The sequence below is a fragment of the Schistocerca serialis genome, chromosome 4, assembly GCF_023864345.2.
Source record: "Schistocerca serialis cubense isolate TAMUIC-IGC-003099 chromosome 4, iqSchSeri2.2, whole genome shotgun sequence".
In the NCBI taxonomy this organism is placed as follows: Eukaryota; Metazoa; Arthropoda; class Insecta; order Orthoptera; family Acrididae; genus Schistocerca; species Schistocerca serialis.
The window spans coordinates 565,338,739-565,364,507 of NC_064641.1; positions in this window are offsets into that span (position 1 = coordinate 565,338,739).

Consider the following 25,769-nt stretch of genomic DNA (forward strand, 5'->3'; position numbering starts at 1 on the left):
CACGCGATTTTGTGAACGTGCGGGATCTCTTGGATCGTGTGTCCGAAACCGCTGGACAGGTAGAGGTAGTCCATCGACTGTTTGGCCATCTAGAAGCCCAGACATTGCGCCACTCGATGATTTCTGTAGGGGCTTTATCAGTAATCAAAGTTACCAGACGCCACTTCGTGATCTACCATATCTGCACCATCGTATTAGTGCAGATATCGCAAATGTTGTGCCTGTAATGCTACAAAACTGTTGAGTAGAAGTGGAACACAAATTAGATGTCTGTTGCGCCACTAATGATACGCATGTCTAGTAGTCTTAGTTTTGTAAAAAAATTTTTTGATTACACCTGTAGAAAGATACCGTCAATATACATCTCAATTACTACTCAAGTTATTACGGTTTATATTATTACATGTTTAAGCTGGACACCCTATAGTGACATGTTCAAAAGAACAGACACCATCTTTGTATAGTTAAGTCCAACGGGCCATTGACCGCCTTCATATGAGATGGATGCACACTCATTACCCGAACTCTTACGGGACTTGGTAAGATAATCTGCCACGAGTAATGAGTGTAATGGGCAGAGGCACTATGAATGAGGTCTGTGTGGACATAAAGTAGGGAATATGGGTCTCACGGGGAGCGTGCAAGGAATACATCCCTGCAGCCGCACTATTCTCTGTGCCCTCGGTGGCTCAGATGGATAGAGACTTTGCCATGTAAGCAGGAGATCCTGGGTTCGAGTCCCGGTCGGGGCACATATTTTCAACCGTCCCCGTTGATGTATATCAACCCCTGTCGACAGCTTAGGGTCTTGATTTAATCATCACCACTTGTGTTCATAGTCATCGGTCATCCTTCGTGCTGTGTCGACTTGGAATCATCCGATTTTCAAATGAAAAAAGACTTCGGGGATTTCCTTTGACAGTATGGAAGCGATGCAATCAGAGATGAGGTTGTGGCAACGTCAATAAATTCAAACTTTCGTTGGGAGAAATGTGTCCTTCGCCAGGGTGATTGTGTTTGTTGTTGGTTGGCAGGAGAGCCAACACCGGGTACTAGAGGAAGCCGAAAGGCACGCGTTTTATCTCACGCAGGCTGGCGTGAGGTCTGGAACAGGACAAGAAAATTAGACTTTAGAAAAACGTACGTAGCTGGTGGAATACTTAACTTTAATCCATTAATGATGAGCGTCGCTCTTGACTGTACATGACTCAGTATCAATAGTAACTGGTAATGGCGCCTTGCTAGGTCGTAGCAAATGACGTAGCTGAAGGCTATGCTAACTATCGTCTCGGCAAATGAGAGCGTATTTTGTCAGTGAACCATCGCTAGCAAAGTAGGTTGTACAACTGGGGCGAGTGCTAGGAAGTCTCTCTAGACCTGCCGTGTGGCGGCGCTCGGTCTGCAAACACTGATAGTGGCGACACGCGGGTCCGACGTATACTAACGGACCGCGGCCGATTTAAAGGCTACCACCTAAAAGTGTGGTGTCTGGCGGTGACACCACAGTGTTGAGATATAAGTATGTAGATATGAAGAATAATGTACGATGTTAAAAACTTTTGTTTTATTTAAAAAGTTTTCAGAGTTTCACATTAAAAAAATCGAAGGCATTACTATTCAACACGGCCTCGTATTTTGCTTCCAAGGTAGCAGAAATCCTTAATTTTGTGTACTACGTTTCACCAATTCAGTGTTCAGTTAATCACTGATCTAATAACTCCCTCTCTTCATTACGTTCGCCTTACTCTCAGTCGACATTTAGTGTTCATTAAACTTTTAACTCCATTCAAAGTGCAGTGAGGCTGGGAGTGTCATCAGCGAATTTTATTGCTGATATACTTTCACTATGAATTTTAACGTCACTCCTTAACCGTTGCTTTACATCTGTCATTGATTCTACGGCACATAGCTTGAACAACAGGAGCGGAAGACTGCATCCCTGCCGGCCGGGGTGGCCATGCGGTTAAAGGCGCTACAGTCTGGAACCGCGCGACTGCTACGGTCGCAGGTTCGAATCCTGCCTCGGGCATGGATGTGTGTGATGTCCTTAGGTTAGTTAGGTTTAAGCAGTTCTTAGTTCTAGGGGACTGATGACCTTAGAAGTTAAGTCCCATAGTGCTCAGAGCCATTTGAACTGCATCCCTGTCCTATACCCTTTTTAATCCGAGCGCATTGTTCTTGGTCTTCCAATGTTACTGTTTCCTCTTGGTCTTTATACCTATTATATACTACCCCTTCTCTCTATAGCTTACTGCTATTTAGTAAAAATTTCGAACATAGTCATCGTGCAACGTTTTACGTAGTTGAACGCTATGGGTAGACAAATCTAATGAAAAAGTCGTGATATTCCTTAAGTCAGTGCCATTGGTTACTTTTCCTAAGACCAAACTGACAGTCGTCTGCTAGTTTTAATTCCCACTTTTCTGAATATTATCATTGTCACTAGCTTGGATGTTTTAGCTGTTACCCTGATGGTGCGATAGTTCTTTCACTTACCTCCTTTCACTGACTTCTGAATTGGTGGATGATATTTTCGAGAAACTCTGAAGGTCTGCTTCGAAACAGATGCCACACATCAACCTGAATAATCGTTTGCCTCTTTCCCCAGTGATTTTAGAAAATACGAAGGAATGCTGTCCATCGGTTTTGAAGTATTTGATATTAAGTCTTCTCTTTTGTTCAAATTCATAATTTGGCACATAGAACATCAGTGATTAATTATACGCGCCCATTTATGGTTACCAACTGAAGACGTATGAAATTTATTGAAAAATTCCATGATGCGTATCACAGGAAGAATGTGAAGTGTAGTAGGCTGTATCCTTATCATGGGCAATATCGGCGTTGGGCTGGTGAAGTGGTCAATTGGTGTTATGAATCTTAGTGGAGTCGCGCTCTGCGCAAGAAACAACTCTATTTAGTTGGGCCCACCAGTACTCGTAAATCAACTATTATGGACAAAATCATTGGTCATGATATGTTCATATACTGATCTTTCTGTTCTGAATTTGGGTTTGGTGGCTATATTCCAAATGTGCATGAGGTTATTTTATTCGATGAGTTTCATTGGTCAAAGTGGTCGTGGAATGCTGATATTCTTAAATTAAGTGTTGAAGGTAGGGGGGTCACAGTTAAAGTTGAAAATGCTCCAGGACTTGTAGTATTTGTATCTACTGAAGATATCATTTCTGATGAAGCACTGAGGAATCGTTTAACTTGTCTGTATGCTGAAGTTCATACGTCATCTTTCCAGTGTTCCATAATTAAAGTAGAAGATGAGGTATCGGAGGAAGTTATACTGCCCGCTGCGCCGTACGTCGACGTCAAGGCGGAGGAGAACAGGTCGTGTATGGAGGTTGTATGTAAGAGGATTCGCCAGAGGTGGACACGACTCTACTATTCGACGAAGAGTTATCGTCGTCAACATCGTCGGACCCGTAGATTTGCTCAATATTTACGTGGTCGCAAACCTGTTTGCTATGCAGTTGCATGGCTAGGTATTCCATTTAATGTCTGGTTTAAGTATGGTGATGGAGCTATTACAGATTCTGCAGTGAGATCTGAATGTAATACCAAGCGTATGCTTAACCAGTAGTGCGTGAAAATGCCTTCAAGTATCGTAACCTCTGAAGGTCTGTTTCGAAACAGATAGATGCTGCACACCAACCTAAATAATCGCTTGCCACTTTCGCCAGCGATTTTAGAATATAGAAGGAATGCTGTCCACCCATTTTGACGTATCTGACGTCAAGTCTTCCAAAGCGAAATATGACTCTAATTCGGAGTCTCCTGTGTCTTTCTCACCGACGTCCATTTCTTTTTCTGTCCATTATCAGCCCTCTTGCACAGGCCTTTGGAGTGCTGTTCCCAAATATTCTGCGTCTAGCAATACAATTTCCAATGTCCACCAGTAGAATTCCCATTGCTTGCTGGCACCAACACTCCTGATCTCACAGGGGTTCTTTCGACTTTCCTTCGTGCATCATAAGTCCTTCAAACGAACATTTCTTTTTTAGATTTCATGACAGTGCACACTTTCATAATGCAGCTTTTGTGAGGCAATGGTTTGTGAACCGCAATATTCCTGAAATGGGATGAGGACCGCACATCCCGACCTCAAATCAGTGGAGCACCTCTCAGCTGAAATAGAAAGTCGACTTTTCTCAGACACCGGCGTCCAACACTGTTACCCCTTCCGGGTTCAGTTCTTGAGGAACAACGTGCTGCCACCCATCCACTGGCATTCTGACACCTCATTGAATGTGTCCTCAAACGATTTCATGCCGTCAAGAAGGCGAAGGGAAGACACTCCTCAGATTAAGATCCACTAATTGCAATTCGCATACTTCACAGAGTGTTCGTGCTTTATGGAGAACGCCTTCCTTTTGTGTCTGCAACCTGCCAGACGCTTGGCATTAAGCAGCGTTGTGACCCCGTGACGTAACTCCCTCTCTACGAGTCCTCTTGTTACGTCAAGATTGCAATTGTTGCCCACTACCGCAAGGTATCTGTAAGTCATATCAACTCAGTCTCGAATTCTCCCTCGTATTCTTCCTCGATTAACACTACACAACATTGGTCGAAACGTTAATACGTAATTGTACAATATGACACGACGTGCTGTACAACAGAGAATAATATTTTAAGTGTCGGGTGAAAGACTTAAGTGTTATTTAGTCAAGAAGAAGTTGTACGAAGCGTTTTATGTAGTAAATTAAAATTATGTACCGAACTGTGACTCCCTTGGCACGCCCATGTGTTAAGGGATTTCACATATATTTAATAAATTCAGATGGGTATCTCTCAACAGCCTATGGGAGTGATTCAGGACGTCCACGTTGTTACAGAGACGTAATTCTATTCTAATGCTTGTGGTACGTCGTGGTAATTACTTCCAGAGTTGGTGTAGAATGCAGTGTAACTTCTGAAGTAATATAAACTTGAGTGAGATCGTCGTGCATGATTGGGTAGCGTATTTTGTGGCTCACTGTGTGTCAAAGAATTCGTTAGCCATTCCATGGTCCATAAATAGTTTTAACATATTCCCGTTATCAACCAAATTTCAAAAATCATACATTAATAAGGTAACAACTTCGATACAAGAAACGGAATCATCGCCGCACTACAATATTCAAGGCAGAGAAAATATACACTTGACCCAATTGATTCGCATTGTCTGATTAGGTACGTAACTTATTTGACAGAGTAACTCCCAGAGCAGCACGTAAGCTACGCAGCTTCGACTCAGGGAATGATACTTGTACAGCCTCGCTTTACGCTGAACATGTCTTGAATTCCACATAATCTGTTGTAGGTCGGTCGTCCAAATAACAGTACACCCCAGAATGACATGCATGATCCAAACATTACTTGATATCAATTTCACGGAGTTGTAGTCGCAGTGCAGTAAGTCAAAGTCCTCGAGAAAAAAGGAAGATATGGAAAAAAATAATATCAAAAGATCATGTTGCTGATCAATCATTTAAGTATGATCGGGTCGCACAGTGTCCACGACAGTAAAAAATTTAGGTTTCAGTGGTAGTTTCGTAAATCATTTTAGTACACCGCGCTCAAACGACTTAGCTAGAGACAAAATGGAGGCTTCAGAGTATGCCATCGTACATAAGTGTTATTGGCTAGTAGGGCTCTGAGAGCTTTCACAGGTAAGGAACTGCCAGTCGGCATGAATGGGATTTGCTACGTCTAGCGCAGCAGCCATTATAGTGGGAGGGCACGTTCGGGACTGCAGAGAGAAAGAGATTGGGAAGTTTCAGAGACGGTCGCAATGTGATGCATTTCCGTAATGGGCAGCATCGATCATTTGAAACAAAGTTACCTCTGTATACAACACAGGAAAACGTATTTCACCGTATGAGTGTGACGAGCACAAAAATTATACAACCTCGCATATGCTTCAAATTCCCAGAACGTTACAAGCAATTCTGAATTGTATATTCAATTGAATATTGTCTATTATCATTGGATTGCAGTACTGCTATTACTACCTTGCATCTGATACACTAATACACGAATGAACTCCTGTGTGGACTATATCTTTGATGTATTTTCAGATTAAACTACTTCTAGGTTTCTGTGAAGCGCCTAGGTGCAGTAGTTGATTATGGGAGAATTCTAGTGTATTGGGTGTACAGTCTCCAACTAGACAACGAAGAAGAGCCGAAGATTCATCCGGCACTGCATTTTGGGATTGTACCTGGGATAAACAGTAGCATCTACATCAACATTTATACTCCGCAAGCCACCCAACGGTGTGTGGCGGAGGGCACTCTACGTGCCACTGTCATTACCTCCCTATCCTGTTCCAGTCACGTATGGTTCGCGGGAAGAACGACTGCCGGAAAGCCTCCGTGCGCGCTCGAATCTCTCTAATTTTGCATTCGTGATCTCAACGGGAGGTATAAGTAGGGGAAAGCAATATATTCGATACCTCATCCAGAAACGCACCCTCTCTAAACCTGGACAACAAGCTACACCGCGATACAAAGCGCCTCTCCTGCAGAGTTTGCCACTTGAGTTTGCTAAACATCTCCGTAACGCTATCACGCTTACCAAATAACCCTGTGACGAAACGCGCCGCTCTTCTTTGGATCTTCTCTATCTCCTCTGTCAACCTGACATGGTATGGATCCCACACTGATGAGCAATACTCAAGTTGAGGTCAAACGAGTGTTTTGTAAGCAACCTCCTTTGTTGCTGTACTACATTTTCAAAGGACTCTCCCAATGAATCTCAACCTGGCACCCGCCTTACCGACAATTAATGTTATATGATCACTCCACTTCAAATCGTTCCGTACGCATACTCCCAGATATTTTACAGAAGTAACTGCTACCAGTGTTTGAGCCGCTATCATATAATCATACAGTAAAGGATCATTCTTTCTATGTATTCGCAATGCATTACATTTGTCTATGTTAAGCGTCAGTTGCCACACCCTGCACCAAGTGCCTATCCGCTGCCGATCTTCCTGCATTTCGCTGCAATTTTCTAATACAGCAACTTCTCTGTATACTACAGCATCATCCGCGAAACGCCGCATGGAACTTCCGACACTATCTACTAGGTCATTTATATATATTGGGAAAAGCAGTGGTCCCATAACACTCCCCTGTGGCACGCCAAAGGTTACTTTAATGTCTATAGACGTCTTTCCATTGAGAACAACATGCTGTGTTCTGTTTGCTAAAACCTCTCCAAACCAGCCACACAGCTGGTCTGATATTCCGTAAGCTCTTACTTTGTTTGTCAGGCGACAGTGCGGAACTGTATCGAACGCCTTCAGAAAGTCAAGGAAAATGGCATCTACCTGGGAGCCTGTTTCTAATATTTTCTGGGTCTCATGAACAAATAAAGCGAGTTGGGTCTCACACGATCGCTGTTTCCGGAATCCATGTTGATTCCTACAGAGTATATTCTGGGATTCCAGAAATGAAATGATACGCGAGCAAAAAACATGTTCTAAAATCCTACAACAGATCCATGTCAAAGATATAGGCCTATAGTTTTGCGCATCTGCTCGACGACCCTTCTTGAAAACTGGAACTACCTGTGCTCTTTTCCAATCATTTGGAACCTTCCGTTCCTCTAGAGACTTGCGGTACACAGCTGTTACAAGGGGGCAATTTCTTTCGCTTACTTTGTGTAGGATCGAATTGGTATCCCGTTATGTCCTGTGGACTTTCCTCTGTTGAGTGATTTCAGTTGCTTTTCTATTACTTATTTCAGCTTTACGCGTGTCACCCTTTGTTTCAATCCCATTATCATCCCAGAGTGTCTGGATATGCTGTTTCGATCCACTTACTGATTTAACGTAAGACCAGAACTTCTTAGGATTTTCTGTCAAGTCGGTAGATAAAATTTTACTTGCGAATTCACTGAACGCTTCACGCATAGCCTTCCTTACGCTAACTTTGACATCGTTTAGCTTCTGTTTGTCGGAGAGGTTTTGGCTGCGTTTAAATTTGCAGTGAAGCTCTCTTTGCTTTCGCAGTAGTTTCCTAAGTTAGTTGTTGAACCACGGTGGGTTTTTCCCGTCCGTTTTACTCGGCACGTACCTGTCTAAAACGCATTTTACCATTGCCTTGAACTTTTTCCATAAAAACTCAACATGGTCAGTGTCGGGACAGATAATTTCGTTTTAATGTGTTAGGCAGTCTGAAATCTGCCTCCTATTACTCTTGCTAAACAACATTAGAGTTATTATGTCGCTGGGGGTGGGGCGGTGCGGAGGGTTGAGAAGCATGAACGGCGAGAAAGGGAGAATAGTCGCAACAGACGTACTAATCTTATTCGTAAGGAAAGTAATGGAAAATTTAACATCCTGTTATCTATAGGACATTCAGTGTTTAAGACTACTTCTGGCTGGAGACACATGAAGTGAAAAGCAAACCACGATGACTAGAAATGAATTTGAAATTCATTCTTGTCGAATACGAATCCAGTATCTTCTAGGGACTTCATCTCGCTCATTCTGAACTGTAAGTGAGAAGTATTAATCTAGCCATACTTCTCCTGGTTGTGGTGCCACCTTTGCCTGGAGTAATTAAACCAGATCTTCCTGCCTTTGACAACATACTGAGGCTGTCAAAATGGTTCAAATGGCTCTGAGCACTATGGGACTTAACATCTTAGGTCATCAGTCCCCTAGAACTTAGAACTACTTAAACCCAACTAACCTAAGGACATCACACACATCCATGCCCGAGGCAGGATTCGAACCTGCGACCGTAGCAGTCCCGCGGTTCCGGACTGCAGCGCCAGAACCGCATGGCCACCGCGGCCGGCTGAGGCTGTCCTCAAGGAAGCTATCGAAAACTGAGTAGATTCGCTAAGGAGCTCGTACTCTCACGAACTTGCAGGTAGTGGTGAAGGTTATGGATGAAGTAGTTTTCAACATTGCTTAACTCAATTTTGGCTCTTCTGATGTATATAATTACTGTAAATGGAGCATAAATATTCACCTTAAGGTCACTTGTTTCACAGCAATGCCAGGTATGTAACTATATGGCCTAAGTTTCCTATGCTGGCTCAACATCCAGAGGTTTTCCGCTGGGTAGCATGGCGTGACACTCTAATGGGGAAAGTGGGTATCAACCAGCTCAGAGGACTGAGCGAAGCGACGAGTATTGTTGGTGCTGGCGATAGATGTTTGGCTGAAAGTCGAAAGCGGAGGGGTATGTGTGAGGCCGCCTGCACGCAATGTCGTCTTTATGGGCCTCATGAACTGTGCGCTCTTGACGTGTCAGGACCCGTGGCTTATGGATGCTGCCTGCAGATTGTTGGTTTTCTTACATGTTAGAACGCGGAAGTAAATTATGTCAGTGATATGTATATAGCTATCTGTGCCGAACAGTATTACACACTTTACAGGTGCTGTAATTTGGCGTTTGCTAAAACCATCATTATATAACAGTTATCTGCAGACATTGCGTCACCGTACCGTGTTAGTGACTAATGAGAGGTAGTTAGGCACAGTTTATTATTTTTGGCGTGTAGAATAAAGACTTTGTACCAATTTTATGTTATCAGTTAAAGAGTCGGTTTGCAACATGTTTTTGCATTGTGTTATTCTGATCGTGTGCATCATGAATAGCTTATGTTACTCATGGAATAAGACATGGATGTTTTCTGTTCCTAATACTGAACTGTTTCAGGTTATTATCTATTGTATGTTCTTCTGTCTTCTGAGTGCGGATGTGGACTGAGACTTCTGTACCAAGGAGGCATGTTTAGGACAGGTTTCAAACGGGAAACAGCTGTGGTCTTCAAAAGATAAGCCATCATTCTTAATTGTTACAACATTTATGGTAAACATAAATGTATTTCTGAAGTTGCCTTGCACTGGTTAGTTTCGTTATGCTTTTGTTGTTTAAATTATGATGTAAATTAATCTAAATTTTATTTAATCTGAGACTTTTGAATGAATAAAATTTGTTCCTTTGATGATATTTGGTTTTGGAAACACTGTCTGCGAGTCCGATGGTTGTGCCCGGTTGGTCTGATAAGTCCAATACCTACCTGTAAGAAGCTATTTATTGATATTATGAACAAGCATATATATGTTGTATTGGTAACCTAAGACCAGTCGATCGGGTCCATTCTTATATCCTAAGGGCACAGCTGCACGTGTTACAGGATGATCTCGGAGAAGAAAACATGAGAATCCTCTCGTAAATTACTTTTACTTACACGGGAAAAACGTGTTCAGTATATGTAACTATTTGTTTTGAAGCCTGAGTCACGGGAGTCCAGTGTTTCAGCTGTGCTACCATCATACTTGCTAAAATCGTGCACGACTCGGAAATATTCACTATTTTCTTATTTTCTAAACGTTTCATTTATTTCTAAATAAATGACGGCCTTAATACGATTTCACTTATTATACAAAATTTAGAGACGTGAACAAGTAAACAAATTCGTTACACAAGATTTAATGACTATTCACTGCATAACAGGAAACAAAAATCACATCTTGTATTACCACAAACGTGAATGACGTTGTTCAGAGACGTCTTAATGATATAAAACTTTTTAAATGACTCAGGACTCACATTTCCTTGCGGCAATACTCCATGAAAGAAAATATCTACCATAGATTACAACTACGGTATGTATGTATCTGTCATTATACTGTCACGTCACGGATTGGTCAGAAGTGTGTGACATGCAGATAGAGACAGTGAAGTTAAATGAATAGTTCTGTTTCTGTGCTCCACCCTTAAAGTTATAACTGTTCTTAGGCAGGGTGGTATGTACAGATACTTTATTACGGAGATCATTGTCCAGTGAAAAACGCTCCATTTTGTGACTGGCCTTGAATATTATTGGTTTTGAAAAATTCTTTACCATAAAATTGCGGCTTTTATTATGTGACTCAATATCGGGAGAGTGACATGTGTTCTGCCTTGTCATCCAATCACAAATGCTAATCCTGAAGCGATTTATGTAGGCTGATATAGCTAAATGCTCCGATTGTCAGTGGCGCTCGAAGCGAACAATGGCTAAAGCGGTTTTTTTTTTGTTCACGGCCGTGCAGTGAATGTAGGCTTTTGTGTGGCACGTAGAATAAAAGGTAGGCTTTTTCACTCTCCCTATTTAACGAACGGGGCATTAGCAGTACATCTATGAATTTTCTTTTTCTTTGATGCATTTCCAGCGACTTCATAATGATCTCAGCTGTGGTATTGAAACACTGTACATGAAAACCAAGACAATGTTCCTAAACATCTTGTATATGTAGTACATGTACATGTAGTGGAATTATGATTAAAAATTAAAAGCACATAATTATGTATCATGATGCAAACATAAAAGTTTACACAAAGATTTAAATTTCTCTTTGAAATAGTTCCATCATAAAGGGTGTTCCTGAATTGCAGCTACATCCGCTGTGAGGTGGTTCCGTCCACAAAACGAGGTAAAAACCATTAAAAGTACTGTGCAGTGAGGTAGCGTGACATACAAAGTGTCAAGATAGTTGAACAAGTACAAAGTTCATGAAGTATGAAGTAAAATACGTCATCAGTTTATCGATATTGAGGCCAATTTCTGAATGTTTGTGGGCCAATAAAGTTATTATGAAAAATGAAGCGAAATATATGTAGAAACGAGATACATATAAATATTTGTTCAAAGTTAGATTGGCTGAACACTGTTGATAGCTGTATGTAATGAGATGGTACTACGAGAAAACCTGTAATTCACTGACAGAAGGAGAACCAAAAGAATACTAATAAAAATGTTTAGTGATGGAAAATCAGGATCATTTGCTACCATTGTGTTGGTGGGTGGACCTCATGGACAACAACAGGTGATAATTTATACACCTATCACTCAAAATGTTGAATACCATAATAATATACTACTAAGCACAAGATTTACTCCAGAAACTTGTCTGTATAGCAAGAAAATTTACTGATCATTCATTGTCCACCAGTAAGTTTATAGCATTAAAGTTCCATTTCCATCATTTAAAACAGAAACAAAACGACCGCCTGAGAAATCAGGAGTGTAGACCTATGGAATAAAGGACATCACAATTAATCAATTTTGCATTCAAGTATTTGCTAAGACGGAAAATAACTTCACACTAATTGGAAACTCGGTGGTATCGATTTGAAAGTAACAAAATTCATGTTTGTGCACATGGTAAAAGATGTAGACAGACCTTAATTCCTTGCGAAAATTATTTTGGTTTTATAAAAACAAATAAATGTTAATGGTTTACATAAATTATGACATAGTGCCTCATATGACTTTTTATCACATTCACTTACCAATGTTCTTTCAGAGTTGTCAAAACCATGCTAATAAATATTTCCACCTCTGTCAAGTTGGATAAGGAACTACACTGTGTCAGGAACATAAATTTTTCTGTTATATTTGCCGCCGTGACGTAACAGAAGCAAACACACAGAATAGCAGAAATCTCCATTCAAAATAATGTAACCCTGGAATCCGCACGTAAGACGTGTCACATACAGTACGGATGGTTTCATCCCACGTTCAAAACTCTATTTCATGTATACGGCCCATGTGATAGGCGACTGGCAGATAGCGTTAATATTACACTGCCTGGAAAAAAAAAAAATTGGTACACTTCGAAAGACGAGGTCAATTTTGATCAAATAACGGCATATGCCATGTGGGGGCAATTAGATGCATTGATAATGGTTTGAACTTCGTCCTCAAATAACGCAGTAGCATAGCTACTAGAGCGCCATCGGTGTCTTCCCTTTAACAGGGAATGTTCATAGCCGAAGAGCTCAGTGTGGTACAGACGTGTAAAACAAGAAGGAAACTGTGCCACAGAGTTGCTTTCTACAGGCAAATAACTCGTTTGAAAGGCGATAAATAGTGGCCTTCTGGGTGGCGAGAAAGTCGTTTCGGAGAACTGGGGCACAAGTAATATGTGCTGCGTCAGTTGTGCAATGGTGCTGGTATCAGTGGTCTCGTGAACATTCTCACATGCGTAGACGAGGTTTTGATGCCCACGTACCCCAGGCGCCCATAAGGATCGTCGTATTGTAAGGACAGCAGTCGCAAATCTTGCTGCTACCACAGCACAGATGAAAGGGCTTGTGAGTTCAGACATATCAACACGAACTGTAGCCAACCGGTTATTAGCAGTGGGACAATGGACACGCACAGCTCTAGTCGGTCTTCCATTCACAGCAGAACATCGATGTGCACGGCTCGAAAAATGATTCAAATGGCTCTGAGCACTATGGGACTTAACTTCTGAGGTCATCAGTCCCCTAGAACTTAGAACTACTTAAACCTAACTAATCTAAGGACATCACACACATCCATGCCCGAGACAGGATTCGAACCTGCGACCGTAGTGTGTGCACGGCTCGATTGGTGCCGTCAGCGGGTCACTTTGATAATCGATTGGCGCGTCCTGGTCTTCAACGATGAAAGCAGATTGTGCCTGCACGCATGTGATGGTCGTTTGCGCGTACAGCGTAGACATGGTAAGCGCTGTCTCGTAGCGTGCATCCGTTCAAGACACTCTGGGACTTATTGCCTGAGATGCGATAAACTACAACTCCCGTCCACCTTTGGTGTTTCAGAAGTGGATGCCAACTAGCACAGATTACTGTTAGTACCTTTTCCCTTGCCCTTCTTGCAACAGGAAGGTGATGTATTGTTCCAACAGGAAAATGCTCGCCTCACCCGGCTCTTGGAACTCAACGTACTCTGCCAGATGTGCAGCAACTTCCCTGCATCCATCCGAGTACGTGTGGGTTATATTGCGACGCGAAGTAACTCCTCCGAGTCGTCAACCAAGAGCTGTTAGAGAACAAAGTGAACGGGTCCAGCAGGCGTGGTATAACGTATCCCAGACCAATACTCGCCATCTGTACGAGCGACTAGATTCCAGAGTCAACGCTTGCATTGCCACCTTTGGAAACTACGTCATATGCATGTCTCAGCATGGGTTGATACATGGTATCTCAGAACTGCTTGTGCTATTGGTCAATCAATGTAATAATTTCATGTGATCCATATGTAGTCATTGTTGCATTACTACTTAGGATGTAATTTTTTTCCTGGCAGTGTATATAGCGACTACCCGAGTACCTGGCGTTGTATTTATTCCAATCTACTTCTCTCACCCCTCTCTGCCAACCTTCCCTATCTCCTACTCTTTGTGCATTTCGTCCTGCTCCACACTCTGTTCATATCCTTCGGCCTCCTTCGAGGTTCCCGCCCCCCCCCCCCCTCTCAGGATCAGGATGTCTGCTCACGGCCTGCAATCCATCATCTGTTCCTTTCTCCACTGCCATGGTCTCTCCTCTAAGCCCATTTCTTCCGTCCCCTCTTCTTCTTCCCAACTTCCAGCATTTCCTCGCCCCCCTCACTCTGTACAATTCCGCCTTCCCTTTATGCTCATTTCCTCTTGTTCTCTTTCTCTGTGCATTTCCTCACCTACTCTGTCCTCCTTCCCCTCTCATCTCTTTCTCCCCTCAATCTATCCCCCTCTCACTTCTTTCTCTGTCCATCGCCTCCTGTCCATATGCTCCCCTTTCTGTCCGTTTTCATCTCCCATCGTACTCCACCCTACCTGCGCCAATCTGCTTCTACCCCCTTCACTCCCCAAGTTATTGTCCCACTCGAATAACAGGCTGCTGGTTCTTACACCCACAGTATTTCTTTCCAGGCAGTGGACAGTACAAGGTTTAGGGTTGTGTGTGAATCTTAAATAACAAAAGTCGGATTACAGACGAACTGTATAGATAACAATATGGTTACAAACACATTGTATTCGAATAGTTATTCTGAAATACCAAATTAATGAAAATAAAGAATAATGCATATCGCTGTGGATTTAGCCACGAGAAAAATGCAACGCATAGTGAAGCAATATTGGAAAAAATCGTACTAAGAAAATTTCATGCACTTATGATTCATTTCTTTGATAGTACCAATGCAGTAATTCCAAATTATAAAAATCTCTTTGCTAAGCATTTACTTACATAATTAAAGTGGAGCTGGCAATCAGTCCCATAGAAAATCACCGTTGAACCGTTTAGAATTGTAAGTAAATTGTGACTTCAAACTGAAACCTACGACCTTATACTATTACTATTTATTACCCCATAATTTCCTATTACACCATGCGAAATAGAAATGAAACATACCATCACTGGTAGCAACTCCATTGGCAACTGCGATAAGTAAGTGCTGGATTGATCGATGGTAACATATAACACTAAAAACATTTTAAGTTAATGAACCAAATACTGTCATTTTCAAAAAGTTTGCTGGAGTTTTTTAACAAATTAATTGGTTTCAAAATGGAAGGAAAAGCGAGTGCCTTTTTTTAATACTGGTGAAGTGAGACAAATAATTTATTTTACTGAACTGTTATCCAAACAGCAAATCAGTTGACATTGCTCACGTAACTCTGATGCAGTACTGTAACATGCCGTCTTATACGTTTCTTCTTATACGTTTGTTGTTATATTGTTGTTGTAAATCTTATGCATGGATCGGTAAAACAAAACATCATACAAAAGCATAATTGATTACCAACAGTTAACTCAGAATAAAACCTTGTTTTACAGATCTCAATTAAATAAATAAAAAATACTATCTGTATACGCGTAAAGAATATGTGAAACAGATGGGAGTGTTACAAGTTGGAGACAGCTTCTGCGATGATAATTCCGGCTCTCCGTTTCTGCAACGGTTTTTCGAAGACGTTACCAGTGGGTCAGTGACCTATCCTGAAATACTCACGTAGTACAGGCACGTCCTTAGCCCCTATTTCAAGCGCAGAAATCGAAAACTTGTGAAGTGTTGTAGTAAGTAGTTTGTATTCGAAAAATTGAGAAGGCACTTTGATACCATATAATTATGCTGCTCACCACATCATCACAAAGAACGAGACAAATTGAAAAGTAAGTACTTTATTAAGAATTGTTTAAGGGACATATCGAGAAACTGACTGACTCTCAGACTCAATAAGGTTTGAATCTTACAAAGAAGGTAACAGCCACCACCCACTGTTAATAATGCGCCACATTTGGGGGCTGTTTTGGAGTCTCCAAAACATTTTGAAATCAATAACAGATGTAATACCCACTAATAACAGACCAACGAAAATTTCTCTTAAATGCGCCAATAAAGCATACACTTCAGTTAATGCCCATATGCCAGTCAAATGAGACTAACTGTAAAAAACCTGATGAAGTTAACAAAGCTTGGGAAACATTAGAAAGCATCATCTCGAAAATCCCTTCAGACCATGCTAGAATTTTAATGGGTGATTTTAATGCTCAATTAGGTAGAGAGAAAAAATATTTAAGAAACGGTGGGTAGATTTCCTGTGCATAAATGGACAAACCAAAATGGCCAAAGACTTGTTGAAACATGCAAAAATTTTAACCTTAAAATCATGTCAACACATTTTAAAAAGAACTCTTCTAAGCAAAAATCCTGGCGGGCACGCTGTACATTTATTGGTCAATTTCAGATCGATCATGTAGCAATTTCATACCGTAACTACAACGAAATTTTAAATGTCTAAGCTAGGAGATGGGATAATATTGATTCTGATCATTATCTCACGCTAATAAAACTTCAGCCTTAGAAGATCTTCAAAATGTTATCCTAAAATTTGGCACTGCTAAAATAACCCCAAGTCGGACAAGTGAATTTGACAAGAAGCAATACAACAATTGGCAAAGAAAAAAAGAAAAGTTAATCGAAAATCACAGAATCTAATTCCGCTTCGAAAGAAACAAAAACACCCTTCGTGGAATGCGGATTGTGAAACAGCAGTTAAGCCTAGGCATGAGGCTTTAAATAATTGGAACAGTAACCAAACAAAGAAAAAGCACAAAACCTTTCTAACTGTGAAAAAAGAAACATCTACATTAATCCGAAAGACTAAAAGAAACTGCGAAAATGTGCAGCTTTTGGAAATCGAAAATTAATTACAAATGAAAAATACAAGGAACATTCAAAACAAAACTAACTGGTTACCAACCTCAAAGTCTTTGCTTCCTAAATAAGAATGGCAGTTTGGCTCTTAACAACAAGGAAAAGTGTAAGGTAGTTGCTAAATATTTTGAAAAACTATTGAACTGTCCAGAACCAGCGAATAAGTTCCAACCACAGCAAAATAATAACACCAACCCTAACTCTAAAGAACTTGACGAAATCGAGGTAACTTAATAAATAAAGAAACTTAAAAACAATTAAGCATCTGGAGAAGAAGATATAACTGCGGAATTACTAAAATCAGTTGGCCCTGCACTATAAAAGAGATCAATCAACTAATAGGACACATCTGGCAAAGTGAGAAAATACTTGAGGACTGGAAAACTGCCCTAATTCATCCATTGCACCGTAGCGGTCACGTGGTTCCAGACCGAAGCGCCTAGAACCGCTCGGCCACAAAGGCCGGCGGTAACCTCTAAATAAGCAACTGTTTAATATGTTGTACAACAAGGAGATTTTCTTTATAGAGGGATATGCGTTGATCTATTTAATTAGTACTTGCTCTCTCCAGACTTAATCGTGTGCTACATACAGGCGTGGGTAGAATCAACTTTTTTTTTGTGGTTCGCATATCCAGTTTTCAAACAGATGATTAAGGCAGTGACTTGGTTCACTACAGAATACTTATTATCTTATGATAAACCGGATACATTCGTGACGACACCAGTGCTCAAAGAAAGAACATTAATATGGATAGATGAACATGTGACACAGAAAGAGGTACATGGTTCCGTTTCTTAAAAGCGGAAAAAAATAAAAAGAAAAAATTACTTATCAGTACTTGGAAACTACAAATGTTACACACTGCATGCCCACGAAAAAGAAATCGCCACATTGTCCGTTACAGCTTTATGATATTTCCTCGTTCTGGATGTATTCGGGGCAGCACGTATTAGCAGCCTCAACATGTGTGTAGTGAATTAAGGATAATAGCTTTACGGGAAGAAGGAAGAATGTGACATCATCATTATGATGTTATTGTGGGATAATTCTGTAATCAGATATTTTATCATAAAATGTTGACGCGAGTTCGTTTCTTGTCTCTCTCTTTCCCTACTTTAGTATTAATAAGTTACTCGAGAACAGAGTGTTAACATACTACATCATACAGTTGCGTAATGGAGCTACTAATGAGATTTCGCCATGTAATGTAATATTATGGTTTACTTGCTTTTATGCACAAATTACAATGTTTAATTACTTATGGCTGGCGAATTCCAATCTTTTGTATTGCTTTAAGAGTCTCAGAATGTCAAGTGTGTGTCATAAACCAGCTTTCTGAAGATAAATATAGATACCTGATTATTTGTCAGAAATGTATGTACTAGTATCTGACGTAATTTCACGAAAAAACAAAATTCTGATGAAGAAGCTGTGAGGAAACAGAAAAGATTGTTTGTGAAATAGGAAACATGAGACAAATTTTTGTAGATTTAAAACTAGAGAATGCTTTTCAGAAGACGTGTTATTTAATCAAGAATTTCTAACTTTCCTGCTCAATTATCAGAAGCAGATGGGAGATCACTTATAACATAGGAGTAGATTCATTTCGGAACTAAATCTGAAGTTCCTGGGCTGCAGTAGGTGTCCGTTCAGTTAATGAGAGAAACCTCAACACTACCTTAAAAAAATCGTTTTCGTTCAAGTTTTATATGGAGGAGCGCACTACCCATTATTAAACTCTTCTACCACTAAAATATGGTTTTTCAATTCAGTAGCTAGTGGAGATTCCTTAGAGATTTCAGGCTTCACAAAGCCGATTTCTGGATATTATGATTAACTGTGTTTTCGAAAACATGTCTGAGCATCAATGAGAGGTGCTCTTTAACCACACATGCACTCCAGGGCTGTCTCTGTGCCTCTGGAATGTGGGACACCTAGAGTCACACAATGGACGTTACTGCTATAATGTACTAAGTGTTCCCAAATTATGGCAATGTGAGAGTATACGACAAAACACACTATCATGCTCCACGATACACTGGTGTGTGGTTTTCACCGTAACCATGGATAGAAAGTGGTTAAAGAAAACTAAATTTGCCAGTTGCTTCAGGATATCACTGTTCTTCTTTGTTACTAATAACACGTGTATTCTTTTATTGTGGCAATTGCGTATCAAACCATCCTCTCGATAATAAGTCGGTCTGGAGAAGTGAGAATAATAAAATCGCTGGCAACAACCAGACCCCTGTGGATTTTATATTTTCTTGTACAAGTAAATTCAGCTGAGATGGTGTTACTCAGTTCATGCCTATTGGCATTCGTACTTTGAAACAAAACAGAACAGATTGAATGGGAGTATCAAGCTACGAGCTTTTAATAAAATCTTTTTTAATACCTCCCTTGATCATAAATAAATACTTCTGATAAAGCATCATAAGTCTTAAGATTACCTTTTTGAAAATTTTTCTTTTCATCTGTTGCCACTAAAATAACAGTACTGTTATTTTAATGGTAATGTGGTTTCATCATTCTTAACTGAGTGGAGCATTCGTACATGATCACCATTTTATGATGTCCGGCTTGTTTGGACAAGGTGAAAGATGAAGAGACTGTGAAATGTAGTTTCTGAGTGAAGATAGGTGACTAGCTATTTCTTACTTCTATTTGCTGACATAATAATACTGCAGCAAAGTATATTCCAAAACATCGGGAGAACAATCTTTGTAGATAGTATGGAGTGCTAAAAGCCATTAAGAGTTGATCTAAATATTTACCTCAGGATAATATTTCTGAGACCTCAATAACCAGCAACATTGAAAACCAAAATATATTGCCGAATTCTTCGAAATACTCATTCACTTCACAAAGTGAAATAAATGGTATACTTACATGGGCGCCCAACCAGACGGCCGAACAGTCTTGAAGTTTACAACGAGTCCTTGGATAGGCAGATGTTGCAAAACGATTATTATGTACGTCAAAATCTATAGGGCGAGCAGGTAGACCGACCAAAAACCCGATGATGCAGTTTAATTGTCGTGGAGTATCGTTGTCAAGTGATTCGCAGGGATGAAGCTCGGCTCCGTTGTCCTCTTGGAGCCTGCGGGTGGACACAAGCAAGATAGAGGGGGATCGTTTAATCTATTTGTGTGATTCTGTGCGAGAGCCGCTTAATCTTTAGAGCCGGTGTCCATCGCCGCTTGGTGTTGGCTCGGGGAAATACCAGCTCTTCACGGTTTGCAGGTCACTGCTATCTCTGACCGGATTACGTAACTTACAAACATTAATTCAAGCAAGCCTGCAATACATTTTTCGTAAATTTTTGCGGTAAGTGGTCCAGTACACTTTATATACAACATGGTTTGTCGAAAATCGCGTAGTTGCATCGCTGCCATATTTTGGAAGAAATGGCATTCTGTACATGGAGCTTGAGTGATTTAACGACATAATCACGAAAGAATTTCGCAGTGTCGTAATCGGGTGCGACCATCATTGTTGACAACTCCTCGGAAAATGATTGCAGCTTGTGGTTTCGGTCGTAAGATGATCACCTACCGGTCGACAGCATTTGGATTTTTGTGTCGTATAAACATGGCGTTATCTACCATCAGAATGTCACAACTGACAATGACATATCTTAATTGTACGAAATTGCCACACAATGCGAGAATTTCTGTAATGGTTCAATCCAGAACAAAGATCTTATTCGACAGTGTAATGAAAAGTCCACTGCATTACCACATTGGTATACATACTCTCAGTTCGCGTACTTGAACGCTTTTCGAACGTAAGTGTCACACCACAAGAGTAGTACCGCTATCATCTGTGCTACCCAGGCCCACTTCACGACGTTTTAATCTTCCTGAATTTATTCCCCTGCATTTTGAACACCACAATGGTTCTGCGTACTTTGCAGAACGAGAACTCCTGTGGTACGGTTTCAAGCAAATCCTGGGAGTATTTGTTTCTGTATGAGACACTCACTTGGTGGTGAGTGTTTATAATTAAATTTTCGCTACCTGAACCAGTGTAGATGGTTAGCTATCGAACGGATATCAAACTTTTATAGGAATTGGGCGCTGAAGGATTTGCGGGTGTTAATAATGTTAGTAGGAACTTCCAGCTTACTGGAATAATTGTTGGTCAGAAACTTCTGTTAATCAGTGCAATGAAGATCCACCCAAAACTGCAAATTTCACGATTTTTATATTCACTCGTTGACTAGTTTCGTGCCGAGACCCATTTTGAAATCATCGTAGCATGGTCAAAGCGGTATTTACGATTTTGACACGGTTACTGCATCTTCGGAAATAACATTTTGACTATTTGTTAAGATGATGTAACATGGGTTTCGGCCTGAAATCATTAATCAAGTGAACAAAAAAAAAAAAAAAGCGTAACTGGCAACTTTGGTTGGTTTTTCGATAGTGTCGCGACTTACTGCAAGGCGCCGGTACTGGAACGGCGACGTTGGGTTGAAACAGAAGCATCAGTGTGCAATACAGTTGCATACCGTCAAACATGAGTGTGGGCAAGGTAAGCAGGGCTATATTCATGAAACAGTTTTATCAAAACAACAGCATTAATGCTGCTGCTCTTCGTATCGATATGTTGCTCGTGAGGTCATTCCGTTACTCCATAACGCATTTGAAGAAACTGGATCATTGTCCGAGCGTTCCCAGCTGCACGAACACAAATATTACTAGATTTGAGCCCTTGTGATTTGTGGTTGTTGAGTTACTTTGACGTCAGGGTTTATCAATGGGACATTAACACTCCCTGGGGATTGAAAGTGAGCATAGAGATGGAGGTAGCCAACATGGCACCTGAAGTATTTCTGGAAGGAGTAGTGGTCTCTATTGCGATTGCAGGCTGTCGTGGATGCAGATGGTCGTCACTTTTAGCAATGTTTATAACTTGGAACGAAAACATTTTACGCCATTAGCAGACGTCACCTTCTCATGTGGAAATTAAAATTTGTCTTCAGGGAGGTACGTTCCGTCTACATTTTTTACCATATGCGTTCCGCTTCATTTATTTCTGAACCATCTTCAGTGGCAATTTCCTCTTTTGCTAGTCCACGTGTGTGACTTTGGAGATGTGTTTTCTCTGTTCCATCTGATCGATTTCCGGCGATTTTTCGTCCACATTTATTACAACATTTCACCTGCACTTTTGATAATGTTTTGAACGTGTGTGTATGTTTACAGTAGCAATGGAGACCGAGTAAACACGTTTCCAGGAGCACACTCGTGTAGTAGCCAAAATGGAAATCGCCACTGAAAGTGCTTCATACATAAAAGAAGCGAAACGTTGTTGACTAAAAACAAACTGCGTTTCATTTAGGTACAAAGATGGGAAACGGAAGAAATGACGATAAAATGTCTCTTTCAGTGGTCTATTCGTTATTGCTTTTCAGCATGGCTTTAGAAATGCTTCCATAAAGCTTCATAGACCAACGATCACTCGTTCTTCATGGTGACCCTCTCATGTTTAGTTACAATCACCCTGTACGTCTTCAAAAGCGTGTACAATCCTAGGATTCTACCCAGGTACCACTGCTTATTTCCGACTTAGCCCTGGGGCATGCTACACAAGTGAGCCTACGTCTAAATGTAGGAGTAGTTTCCGGCAGATTTTAAGAGTGAGTCGTGCCGTGGAATTTGCCTGGATAGTTAAGTAGACAGCAGTATTTGTAATTGTACGAAGAAAGGTTTGTTCTGAACTGTTAAATTTAGTTTTCCCAATGTCCTATATAAAATTTTGTAGCTGTTCAGACTATAGCCAGATTCACCTACGAATATTTTCAAGATTTAGTGGAGATCTCCTTGTGAGTCTTACACTTTTAGTCTATTTTTCTTAGCAGTACCTAGTCAAGCAAGATGAAACGTTAAGACCAGATGAGTATAAGGTATAAAATGAGAAAACATCGCTGAGGCACGGAGGATGAAGCAGATACTCAGCGTCATGAAGATAACGCATGTACGGGGGCCAATATTTTACGGTGATACGCGCTCCACTAAATTCGCCTGTGGTACTTTGCGCACCAAACCGCGGTACGCTGGCGAAGCGTCCCGGAGACGGGAGACGTATGTTACTGGAATGGCTGCTGTGAGAACATTTGCTGGAGTAGCTTCCGAAGCCGCTGCTCACAGCGAACATTTTACAGATTAAGGGCAGTTTTAGCACTGTTCTGAGAATTAATTATGCAGGCACAAGCAAGCAAGGGCGCGGAGAGGAAATGAAGTGGCTCGAAATTTCCTAATTTGTTCCTTTTGGTATTTAATTAATTAAGAAAATTTGCGCAAAGAAGATTTGGCTGACGGCGTGGTGCATATTTCATTCGGGCAACATTACTTAATTAATCACATAGTGCCAACTTGTTGCATGGCAGGTGTGAGGAAAAAAATGTCTCACATAAAAAAACGCCGAATGTCCTTTAGAAACTTTTGCCTTACCAGTCGTAGCCTCCGTTCATCAAATAATGCGTTTCATGGATTTTGATGCTATGTAGTGAATTTAAAAATGCTGGTAGGTCTCATAAGTAATATATATTAAGGTGGTATTGAATTCTTTATTACGCACCTGATGCGTTTTGTGCATTGCCCATCATTACATGACCTGATAACAAGTAATTTGAAGAAGTGTGAATAACATCACATAATACAGCTTTACCAAAGAATTGAGGTTATATAAATCCCAAACGAAATTAATTTTACACAATTTTGAAGTACATACCGTCTAATACCATTATATGCCTTGAGAAGGACGTTGAATAATGTTCGTATATAAGAAGTAGACCAAACCAGTAGCTAATTGACTTTCTTGCACATCAGCGCTATTTGAGCTTTTATTATTTTATATTAACATTTCGATTTTACACATCATCCGAAGTGCTGCACTGCAGTGATAAGAGCTTACGTTATTGCTCCGTTAACGGTGTCTTGAAACTATGTCCATAGTCAGCTACTGGTTAGGGCTGCTTCTAGTATACGACAGCACATGTTTTGCTAGCCATTTGCACGGACATTATTCAACGTCCTTCTGAATGCACATAGTGATAAAGATGTATTGTATGATACTATTTGCACTTCTCTTCATTATTTGTTACCAATTCATCTGATGACTGGCTATCTACATCTACATCTACATAGATACTCTAAAAATCACATTTAAGTGTCTGGCAGAGGGTTCATCGAACCACCCTCACAATTCTCTAGTATTCCAATCTCGTATGGCGCGCGGAGGGAACGAACACGTATATCTTTCCGTAAGACCTCTGATTTCCCTTATTTTATAGTGGTGATCGTTTCTCCCTATATAGGTCGGTGTCAACAAAATATTTTCGCATTCGGAGGAGAAATCTGGTGATTGGAATTTCGTGAGAAGATTCCGTCGCAACGAAAAACGCCTTTCTTTTAATGATGTGCAGCCGAAATCCTGTATCATTTCTGTGACACTCTCTCCGATATTTCGCGATAATACAAAATGTGCTGCCCTTCTTTGAACTTTTTCTATGTACTTCGTCAGTCGTATCTGGTGAGAATTCCACACCGCTCAGCAATATTCTAAAAGAGGACGGCCAAGCATTGTGTAAGAAGTCTCCTTAGCAGATTTGTAAAAATTTTTTAAGTGTCCTGCCAATAAAACACAGTCTTTGGCTATGTCCGAAACGCGTTATAATAACGATAAAGGATGTAGTACCATCTGTATCTCTATTACTTAAGCGAATTTCTACCATTTCTGAATTCACTTTCATAGTTAGAGTTATTAAGATCGCTCACCTCTACCAGACTACAAGTCCGATTTACAATTTGATTCTGATGCGTCCCCGTTGTTTCTTATCTGAAGGAAACGTAATATGTTATGCGTGGCAGCAAAGGTGATGCTAAAATTAAAAAAAAAAAAAAATACTCATTTTCTTCTATGATTTGACATGAGATTATTTTTTGGGTTACTCATCAAGTTTTCCGAGTCTAAAAGCGCGTATTGCGAAATATTTATGGTGTGAACTCGAGAACAATATGTTTTTTTTCCAAACAACAGTGAATCTGATGGTATCAATACTCGAAGTACGAATATTTTTCGGAAGGAGATAGAATTGTATGAGTTATTCAGGAACACAAATTTTCAATAGCTTAACAGCAACTATAAAAAGTTAAAATTACTTCTAAAATTCAATCTAAGGATTTTTTTGTGGTCAACTACTTGTACTTCCATGAATTAAATCGATATGCATATATATATTATTTACAATAAAGAATATATAAGTGTATAATACGACAAGGAAGAGGAAGATTATGTCTCGCTCTCTCTGACGATACTACAATACTTTCGAAGGACAAAACAGAAGCAAAGATATTGATAGAAGCACTTCACAAAATTGAAGCTAAAGCCGGATTACAGATGTAGTATGAGAAAACGGAATAAACTGAACATAAACACGACAGAGTAAAATACATACACATACGACACGGGAACATTATAGGAGCTGATAGGTTCAAGAACACTGACGGAAAAAAATAGTACACTGGACAGACGACGCTGATTTTCATCCGATAACGGTACGTACCACCTACAGGATAGTAAAGGCAGTGACAATATTTCAACGTCGTCTGTCAGCATATAGCGTAATGGCAGAGCTACCAAACCGCCATATGTCTCTTCAGAGGCGCTCCTCGTTCCGTAGTTTGTAGGTCGGCAAAATTCAGCAAAACCTGGTCCATTGCAGCTCGGGAAGCAACGGAAAAGTTTCATGGATCAATGGATAAAGTCGTAATTTTCTTGAACAG